The sequence below is a fragment of the Callospermophilus lateralis genome, chromosome 1 (assembly GCF_048772815.1).
Source record: "Callospermophilus lateralis isolate mCalLat2 chromosome 1, mCalLat2.hap1, whole genome shotgun sequence".
NCBI lineage: Eukaryota > Metazoa > Chordata > Mammalia > Rodentia > Sciuridae > Callospermophilus > Callospermophilus lateralis.
This window is the reverse complement of record NC_135305.1, coordinates 36,275,523-36,287,437: the sequence shown is the minus strand read 5'-3', so window position 1 is coordinate 36,287,437 and position 11,915 is coordinate 36,275,523.

Genomic DNA, 11,915 nt, shown 5'->3' with positions numbered 1-11,915 from the left:
ATGTTTGAAAATTTTATAAGTAACAATAAGCTCATTTTGAATTCCCTGCTCTGCTTTAATAATCTTTAATTTTCATTTTTGCACCATTCTCATAATGGTTTTAATTATTTTCCTGAAAGAGAAATAACTGTTTGTTTATCTGATTATATAAGGAATACACGTTTATTATAAACATAGTCATGGAGTAAAGAAAACTTTTGCAAAAAAGCAAAAATCATCCAAAATCACACCAGAGATAAATATTCTTAATATGTCAAAGCATTAAGTTTTTAGATTATTTTCTATACCCACAAAACAGACTGATTTTTAGTTAATGCTAGAAAGACAAACCCTATCAAAATCTAAAAGATCTTCCAATGATACATATTAATTTAATTTTTTATTTTTAATTCTTTCTGCTATTGTTTGATGGTATAATCAATTTGTTGATTGTATTAAATGCCTCAATTCTAGGTAAAAACAAGCAAATTAGTTTTTTACTTAATAAATTCCATGTTGTAAATCATTTATTTGCCACAGAGATCTTGACTTAAGTAGGTTGCCAAAATTAAGTAAAAAAAAAAAGTATAAGATTAGTCTGAAACATAGTAATTATATCAATACATGAAAACTGTAACTTCAATAATAGGAACAGTTTACCACTTAATCACAGTTGATGTTTTAGTTGTACAATACAGAGATATATTATGGCAAATGAATAATTTTTTTCTAGATAAAGTACTTATTGTGTCTCATTCTTTGTGTTAATAAAGTAAGCCATATTAAAGATGCTCTGGTAAGCCAACTTGCAAGCAGGTCTAACTTAAGTCTTGATGAAAGTTAATCAATTAATTAAGTTAATTAACATTATAAAATTGAAATTTATAATATCCTAGGAATTAGGTAAATATTTGTTCAATGCTAAAGGACAGAAAGGATATATATTCTCTCATTCATCAGTCAACATTTATTGAGTTCATACTACATATTATTCACCATGCTTCTAATGGGATAAGGTGATAAACAAAATAATATTTCCTTCTAGGAATTTACCATTTAGTGGGGGAAGAGAGTAAATAAGTAACTACAAACTAATTCACAAATGTTATCATAAAAGTGTTTATAGAGGCTTAAATTTGCCTATGTAGTGGGTAGAGTGACAATGGAGTTAGTATGTACAGAGTGGTCACAAATGAATGGTATATGAATGATGAGTAGAAAATCATAGTAATTATTACTACAAATTTCATTATAAAAATGAAGCAAGCAACATTCAGAGAGGGAACAGCCAAGTCCTATAACTAACAGTGGGTAAGGAGGGTAAGAAATAAAAATCTTTTATATTATAGAATTTAATTATCCTATTATGCCCTATTAAGTGCTGTAAGAGCAGAGGCCCAGAAATTTTATTAAAATTATGAAGTTAATTGCTGAGTAAGGACCAAAAAAATCTTAATTTAGATTGAAAGTTTTTCATTATTATTTTTGAACTGTGTAGGAAGAGCATAGAAAATACACACATTGATTTGCATAATTGAATTAATCAAATTCACATTTTAATAACATTTGGATGACAACAGAGTGAGAGAATTGCAAGTCTTTCTCAATTGTGCATTCTTGTCTCAACTGTTGCCTAATTCTTAAAGAATTTTTAGATTATCCAACAAATGTTTATGATTATCCAATGCATTGTTATGGACAGATCTGGCCTAGAAGCAAGGCACTGAGTGTTTGTGCTTTCTGTGTGATTTCAGGCAGAGTGGCCCCTTACTGCTTAAAATTCAACCACAATTTTATGGGATGAAGACCAAACAAAATTGAGAAAGCACAATACACAGAACACAACTCCATTATCTAAGGGTCTCTTTATACTCTGACACTTTGTATAAAAGCAATTAGGATTTTCTGAAACTGTTGCCATTCCAATACTTTATAATTTATGTATATGAATCTAACTATCTTAAGCTTGCCTATAATCAAAATGTGGTTTTGGCCAATAATAAATAGAGGTTGGTTGAAAATAACTCTGTAAATATTGTCTTTGATTCCACTCCTTTATGTTATTTGTTTTGATAATTTCACATATTTCATTTTACTTCCTAGTTACCCAAATGACTCCATACTCCAGAAACTGCATGATACATAACCTTTTATAATACCTGAATGTTGTATTTTTCCAATGGATGAATTTCATCTAGTCAATCTTTTTCTGGAAACTCTAAGCATAAAATTAAAATGCCAAACAACCTATGAAATTGATTCTGTGAATTAGTGAAATTTATGTTATGCATTTCATGGGAGAGTAATAATTTCTTACTACACTTGAGGTGTATATCCTTCCTGTCAGTGGATTTCTTTTAGTTAATATATTAATGAAATAATCCTGGAATAAGCAATCAGAAGAAATGGTTTTAAAGTCTATACAAATCCTAATAACTACATAAGAAAATATTTTATAATTATAAGAGAATTAGAAATTGCTAACCTCATAATTTTACGACCATTTAATTTATTTTATTATTCTCCAAATCAACTGACTAATCTTAGAATTATTTTTAATGATCATCTGAAATGGCATAAAAAATTATTTATATATAAATTAATACATGATTCTGAAAATGCTGCTTAATATTGAAGCTTATTTTTGTTTATTGAAAAGTCACATTTCGGTGTCCTTACCTCAATAGCTCCTATTATTTCAAAGTTATTTTTTTTCAGTTTTTGTTTTGTTTTGCATTTTTATATTTCTGCATAGATATTCTGAACTAAAAATGAGATTTTTAAAACTTGAAACAGTTATTTTCTACATAGGCTAAAAAATGTAGATACTGCCATATGGTCAGTAATGATGTGTAAATGACAACTTTATGTATGTCACACACTTTTATGTTTCCACAGAAATTTATTTTTATTTTCTAAAATGAACATAAAGGACTTTAATAAATAAAACACAGTGTAAAGGAAAACTGGTGTATCCATGTGTGGAAGTTGTAGAGTGAGTCCAAATTCACAACCCAGTTCATAGACTTTCCCTCATGATTGCAAAAGTTCTTTGATTCCCAATTTCAGAATACCTACACTGGGATTGAGGTAGAACAATGTTTTATTTTATACAGCTATAAATATACTATCACAGGCTGGGCAAATACTCTTTACAACATACTTGTTATTCCCAACAAAAAAACAGATTGAACCGATTATATAACTTGTCCATGACCAAAAATCAATAGATGTGGGAGGCAGATTTGAGCTTCCATTTCTCTGGTCAGGAAGTCCTACAGTTTTTCTTAGAAAGCTGCTCCACAGGAAGGAAAATCATTTTTCATATAGAAAAGCACCAGAGAAGAAAGACCCAACTTCTTGCCATCAAACTAGCCTTTGATATCAACAGTCTCACCTCTGCCTAGAAAGCTACACTCACACACACTTCCAAAAATTTGCTGACTACAGAAAGCCAGTTTAACTGGGACTGCATTCAGGAAGAAGAGTTCTGCCTGGGTAACTTAGAGGTGCATACACATCCTAAGAGGCCATGGACTCCTGTTGTGCTCCAACATGATGGAGGTGAAGAGGGGATGAAAAAAGTAAAGAAAACAATAGAACTGTCCTGCTTTAGCAACTTGATTTCCATTTGACAGAAAAACAAACAAACAAAAATGCACATACTTTTCTTTTGTTAGATTTGTCAAACAGCTAAATGAAGATTTGTTGAATAATAAAGAGGTAGTCTGCAGCCTGTCCTTATGAAAGCTGATAAATGCCCATAAAAGCAGAAGCTTAGTATTCCTCTGCCAGAGGTACTTTAAAAATATCTTTGCATCATTGGCTTGATTTCTAGATTCCCTCATCTCTGAAGTTTAGTGATTTTAATGTTGACAATTATATTTTCATGAACTTTTAATTTAGGGCATGGAGGTGGTATGGGAAAGAAAAGCAAGATTTCAATGAAAAAACATTCAAATATATGATATTTTATCAACTCCCAGCCAAAATGTTTGTTTTATATAGTTAGGAGTTTTGTTGTCAAAATGGACTAAGTTGGAATTAGGGAGAAAAACAATATATTTTATATTTAACAAGTGACTTAAGTGTTAAATTTCCTTTAGCTGATATGAAATACTTTTTATTACAATAAGGTGATACTGGAAATTCTATCAAAAAATAAAATATGTGACTATAAAATGCATTCATCAGTTATTTTTTCCCTTTCATTATTAACTGCCTGATTTTTCCAAAAATATGCTAGAAAGGAGTAGAATAGATTAGTTGAGCTCAATTTACTTCTCAGGACAATTTCTGAGCAATTAAAGAGATCGATCCTATTTATAATATTTTCTGATTCTAACATTTCCCAGGTTAGAATGTCTTCCTTCTTTTACTCAGAATATAAAATTCCCACATATCACTTTACTGATTAGAAAAGTTTTTTTAAACTCCCATAGCTGTGAATATATCTTCCATTGTCATATCTTTGAGCAAAGCAGGATACTTAAAAAGCAGTTTTAAAATTAAAGAAATTAACAATATGCCCCCATTTTAACTATAATTTGCTGAAACATCTTGGTTGGCATTGTGTGTGATACAGAAAAACTAAATTGATGCAGATCTGTTGTGAACTATTTTCACTTTCAGCACATCATGCAAAATGGCTACTTGCTCCATATGTTGTTTATTCTGAGATGTGAAGGATATTTTATATTAAAATCTGCTTGCATATTGCTTCCATAATCACATTCATCCAAAAAAGAATCACAAACTTCACTGAAAGTATCTTATGACCTTTAAATGTACAATACAATAGTGCTTCCTTTAGATTGACAATGAACCAAGAATTCAGTTTTGATATAATTTTGAGAGGGCTTATGTTGCCAGACTCCCTGGTATAGCTCATATTAGTTCAAAGAAGTGTGAGTTACTGCATATAAAAAGAGCAATAAGAGATGTGAGATTTATGTCTTTATTTTCCTTTTCTACATTCAATTTTTTAAATTCATCAAATTTTCCCTTTAACTAGTGGTAATTTTTGACCTTTTTAATATTAACTTTAGCATATGCTTCAAACAACTTCCTAATAACATTTTAATTTTTTTTCTCTTTTTGAAAATGATACTTATTTTCTCCTAAGTATAGCTGGCATTGTGTATCTTTGCATTTGTTGTTCATACCATATATCTTCAGGCTATGTCCTGCCTGCTGCCTTACCATCACAGAGGAGGAAACTCTAAACCTGACCATGTGTCCTGGACATCCTTTGAATGAATCTTTTCTGTTAAATACTTATAGACTGCGATAGTTACAATGATGCTTCCATCCTGTATATTCCTTCAACATGCCTCATGTCCACTCTTCTTCTGGAAGTAGTACTGTGGTTTCTTTATATATTTTTAACTAATTTTTACTATTATGTTCTTTGGAATCTGTAAATAGACAATTTCTCCTTTATAGCAGAACCCATCTATGATTTTCTTTATTTTTTTATTTTATTGGCCTTTTTAGATATACATGACAGTAGAATCCATTTTGATGTAATTACACAAACATGGAATATATCTTTTTCGAATTAGGCCCCCAGTATGTACCCGATGGTGAGATTCACTATGGTGTATTTATATATGTATATAAAAAAGTTATATCAGATTCATTCCACTCTCTCTCCATCTATGTTTTTCTTATATTTTTTTTCATTTTTTTTGTTTATTGGTTAACCTTAAATCATAATCTAAGAATGCATTTCTCACATTTTGAGGATCAAAGTAATTTTTATCTTAAAAAATAGTAACTGGCAAACTATACTTTGCTTATCTCTCATATGTTTTCAAGAAATGAAAGACACCATGTAGGAGAAGGTTTATATGGGTCTAATAATATATTCCAAAAAGGTACACTATTTCTCATCCATATACATTGAATTCAATTTATTTTAAGTACAACTGTTAATGCCACAAGGTGAAGGATAGTCAAAGAAAAGTAGCTGGGAGGTTAGCAAAGTGTAAATGAACATAACTCTAAAGATTGATACAGAAAAATATAATCACACTCTCTACTATCATCCAGGAATATGGTTAAGACTTTGCCTGTCTTCCAGGTGCATGAACCTACATACTGTTATCAACCCCATGCAAAAATGAAGTTCCTCTTTAGCCCAGTGACATAAATCATATATATAAATTATTTCTGAAAAATGATGTAGATAATGCTAGTACAATTAAACTTAATTCATGATCTTAGAATAAATAACAGAGTCTACTGTTACCCCTCTTTATATATTAGGTATTATTCTCTTAGATTTGCCTTTATAATTCAACTCTGCTTTGCTCTCAGAAAATGTCTCCTATTCCAGTGATCTTCACTGACACAAAGTATAGTCAAAAGAAGTAGATGTTGTATGGTTTGATCTGTGTCAGTCTAGAAATAATACATATAATGCAGAAGATGGACAGCTACTTTATACAACAGAAGAAAATAATTTAACCAAGGTTACCTAAAGCAGTGGCTCTTAAACTTTCATGGGAATAGGATTAATCTGGGAATCCATCCTTTTTGATTCATAATATCTGGAGAGACATCTAAGGTAGATATGATTCAAGTGTTCCTTGAACAACTATTTGTAAATCATTCTCACTCTTGTTTACAAATTACATAAACATAGGATGCATTTAAATAAATGCTATGATGTCAATGTCCTTCTATAGCAAGTAAATCAGAATCATTGGGAATAGAGTCTTGATTTTTTTTGATGATCTCTATAGGATATTTGATACACAACAGAACAAATGACTAGAGAATGCAATGTGCAGAGTTCTCAGATCTCATATTATTAGTGGACTCAGTTTTAATCAGAGTGCTGATTAGAAAGAGAATATAGCTTTCCCATAAATTATAAAACAATAATTGTAAATGACAAGAAGTATCTCTCTTTACTCAATTATAGTTGAATTCTGAGCAGCCAGAAGCAAAACAAGGGCAGAAAAGGAGTTCCATATTTTTCTTAAGCCTAGCTCTCTACAGTTGCCTCTGCTAAGCCTCACGTATGCTGAGGTCATCTGCTTAACCACTCCGTCATTCAAGGATGGTGGGGTGATCAGATGGATGAAAACCTCAGTTGATCATGCCATAGAGAAAAAAAAATGTTGTTTTTTAATAATTTGGCAATTCGATCCCAGTGATGGAACTAAATGTTTGATTGGGTTCTGTTAGAAAGGAAGAGAGCTATAAGAAAATCAGCATCCTCTTTAAATTCCCTGTGATTTTATCAAGTTTTATAAGTTGTCACATTTATTAAGCTTTTTGAAAGAGAGAACTATACATGTGTGTTTGTGATGAATGGTAGAAATTTTAGATTCACCTCAAATGTACTTTCTATGATAATGTGGGATTATTAAAAAAGCTAAGACATAGGAAAGAATACAGAGGTATGATTCCAATATGATAATATCCAACAACATTTTAATCATAACACATACAGTAAGTAGTCCTTAGAATAAAAATTTCTCTATTCTCCTTCTCAAATATCTTACATCGATATTTTTTAACACGTTATCAATATGTGAAGCCCTAGAAAAAACTGAAAAATAGGTAAGATTTCCTGTAGCACCTATTACACATCATTTTGTGCACTAATTCCATCTGCTCATAAGCAGGAGAGATTATTATTATAAAGAAACTTAAAATAGAAGCAATTCTAAAACAGTAGTAGATTGATAGGAGAATGAACTTGGTGTAGGGTAATTCTTGAGTTTCACCTCAGGTCACATTCATTCATATAATGAGAGCAGATTTAGTAAAATAATTACCTTTGGAATAATTGAAAATTATTGAAGTATAAATAGATGAAAAGTAGACATATGTCTAAATAGGAGGTGAAAAGTATAAGTGAATATATTCAGAAGCTCTATTATAAAGGAAAGCACAATTTGGGGTAAATACTCTAAAAGGATATAAACATACACACTGTGTTTCATTTTATTTAACATGTTAAAAATAACAGATTAAGTTTCAGTCCTGCTGGGAATAATTTATTGGAAAAAGAAACATGAAAGATATAAAAGACAGAAAGGATAAGATATGAGTTATATAGAATGTAATGGCAGATTTAACACAGACCCTCACTGGAGAGCCTGTTCTTTATACATTCATTGTAACAGAATATGGAAAAGGACATATAGCCCCCCAAACAGCAGAATCAACCATGAAAAAAAAAAATTTAAATTACTTGACAGTGGAGGAGGAGGAAATGAAACTGAGAGATCTGGGGAGAGAGGAAAAAGGTAGGGAATAATCATTCTGAAATGGGAAAGAAAATTCATCAGAGGAATTTGGAAATTCACTATACTTAAGGTAAGAACAGCAGCCCAAAGAAGGATATGGCAGGGAAACAAAATGAGATGTTACAATAAAGATGGTTTAGTATGCCTCTGCATGGTTCTGTTTTAGTATGCAATAGACTGGTGATCTACAGCAATGGTTTTCAACTGCACTGAGTTTTCTCCCTATTCCACAGGGACATTGGGCCACATTTGGACACATTTTTGTTACAGAAGTCAGGAGAGTCCTACTGGCATTCTGTAGACTGAAGCCAAGAGTTTTACTCGCCATCCTACTATCTGCATGAAACCCCCTGACCCCAACCACAGAGTATATTTCAAACTATCAATCATGCTAAAACTGAGAAATATGAACATAAACTTAAGGATGACTATAATATTTGAATTTGAGGCTAAAATTTTAGTTAAAGAACATTTTATCTTTAATGGAGATTTTGATTGCTTTACAAACTCATTAGTCATGAAGCACTTTTATGATCTTAGCCAAATATTTTCTATACTCATTTCAATGGTCTCAAAAAACTGGAGAAAAACAATTTTTTTAAACAAAACAATGTTAATAAGTATAACTTGTTGAATCATCTTCTGCTTTCTCATTCACATATCTTCCAAAACAGTTCATTTAATGATAATGGAGGTCTGTGCTTTGGACACAAAAGCATTCCTATGACAATGACTATTACCATACTTTGGCAGTGATACAAAGGCCTCCAGGAAGAGCAGAAAAATATGTGTTGAAACATTTTTGCAATGCCAAGAGCTAGGTAGAAAGTGTTGCAAATTATGTTACAAATGTTTTTCCTTAGAAGTCTAAATACAAATCCCTGTAATACAATGCTAGTATTATGGTAAACATTCCTTAGAGTCAGCTATTCTCTACTGCAATTGGCAAAGGACCTATAATTCATCTTTGGCTTTTAGCAGGAAGTCATGGCTATGAGTTAGCCATGAGCTAAGCACAAATGGAATGAAAATTTGCAGCCCTGTTGTGCAGAGAAAACAGTTAAGGCACATTCTGAGGGGAATAAACAAAATATCCAGAGTCTGAGATCTGTATGTAGGGAACATATATTTTCTGGTAAATGGGACAGTAGTTTGAATTTAAAAATAGAAACAAAAACTTTGACTCAAAACGATATGATAAGGATATCTTATTAATAATAGTAATTAAATCATGTTTCCTGAATCATTTGTTTTAATTTAAAATCACAATAATCATATTCAAGGGAACTGAAGAATTAATGATTTTGTCTTTTAGCATGTATGTATAAATTTTGGTATGCAATAGTGCACCAGAACTTGTTCCTGTTATCTTGTTATTTTACTCAGATACCAATAAATTTATCTAATGTAATACCTATTAAAATTTAGTTGAATTTTTTTGACATGTGAGCCATAATATGCATTCATTAAAGGTTCGTGAATGTCTGAAGAAACTAGAAAATGAAGGGTTTGAAGACAAAATATATTTAGAAGTCCCTAATAGTAAAAAGTCATAGTATCAGTGTAACTATAGATACAGATCAATAAATCAGAATAGAAAACTCAGAGATTGACTGATATACAAGATAGAAAAAAATACCAGCTAATATAAACTAAAAACATCATTGTCAATGGAGAAAACAGACATAATTGTGTGATGATATTGGGAAGACTGCAAACTCTCACTGAAAAGGAAAATTGGATCTTGAATTAATACTACATATAAAGAAACTTTATATGACTAATACTTAAGTATAAAGAGTAAAAAATAAACACAGGAATATGTAGAATATTATGTTTTTGACTTCCAATATGGACAAAATTAAGTAAAAGCAAAATTTATGAAATCAAAATTTCATTATTCAATTATGTGAAAATTATTTTTTTATTTATCACAAAATTGGATAGAAAAATATATTTTCAAATTTAAAGTCAACAAGAGAAGTTCATTTATGAGAACTAATAAAAATAACAAGAAGAGAAAAGGCAACTCTAGTAGAAAAATGGGAAAAGGGGACAACTTCTGTAAGAGAAAATCAACAAAATTAATGAACAAATATGAGAATGATCAAAAGCATCAGTAATGTGAAAATATAAATTTGATTATTTTTTGCACAGAACATCTATTAGACTGATAAAACGGGTAGACTGGATAATGCCAAATCTTGGCAGGAATGTTGGGAGGGAAAGCCTGCTGTGATGTGTCTCTTGGGTGAGAGTAGCCACCTTGGAGAACAAGTCAGCCATATGCATTTGAATTATAAGCAAAATCCAAAAACAAACATTTCTAATCCTGAGTGAATATATCAAATAAATTCTTGCATATTTCTTTAAGGGGAACATGCACAAGAGTATGCTATTTAAGTGAACTTCAATTATATGCAGTCAAAATTATGCATGTTGTAAAGAGTTTAGACAAATGAAAAGAGAAAAAGTAAGTCTATTAGGAATACTTGTGTGGTAATGGTGGAGGACAGAATTTTCAGGGATGTAAAATATGAGAACATAAAGAAATAAATGTATTAGTCATCTTCAAAAACTGGTTAGGAGCAGAAATGCAAAGATCTAAAATATTATCTTTTAATGCACTTTGATGTCAATAATGATTACAAAGATGAAATAGAAATCCTAAATTACACATAATAGATATATTAAAGTAACTAAATAGATATATTAAAGTAACTAAAAAGTACATGCAGTAAGCAAGAGCAGTTGAATTAAAATCGCATAGGTGCTGGAGAAGCTCAAGACTCATTAATTTTATGTTAGGGTCTGTAAACAAGTCAAGATGGCGCCTGGCATTTTGCCAGAGGGAGTAGTTTGTGAAGTAATGCCAGCGAGCCATTAAGTGTGGAGATTCCTTATTGGTTGACTGCTGTATCTAGTTTATGTTAATTAAGATAAGCTGCATGGAATGTATATATACCCCTCCGGCCCTACAATAAACGGCTCCTACTCCTGCTGTATCATTGTACACAAGTTGCTCGTCACCCCCCAGTTAATTTGCTGCAGCCAGACTGCAGCAATTTTACACATACACACACACAATTTTTAGTCATGTGAACATCTCTATTTTGTAGATTTTATTTCAGCAAATTTGGTTTAACTTAGTAAATTAATTAGAGCCTAGTGTTGTTAAAGACTACCATATCATAAATAAATAAATAAATGGAATAAATTTACCTTTGCTTTGTTGAAATTTGATAAATAATTAATAAAGATTTGTTGTGGACCTAGTCTGTGCCATACATATTTTGAGGTGTTCACATCACAGCCATGTATAACAAAACATGATTACAGCTGTGCTATCAAAAGTAGAAACCTAAGTGAACTAAAACATTAATGTAAGGATAAAGTTAACAAGGAAAATAGCTGCCTTAACCTGAAATGTAGTACCTATAAACAAACAAATATAATGGAAAAAATATTACAGATGCTTTGTGCAGAACCAGAAAAAAATATTCCATAAGAATAACTAACTTTAAAAAGTGTCTTGGAGATACTAACTAGTATAACCATTAAGGTAAAAGTAATAAGATGTGTAAGGATTATGGAAAAAAAATGAATATATTTTTCATTATTTGAAGGTCATATGATTTTTCTCATAAACACTTAAGAGCACCTACAGAT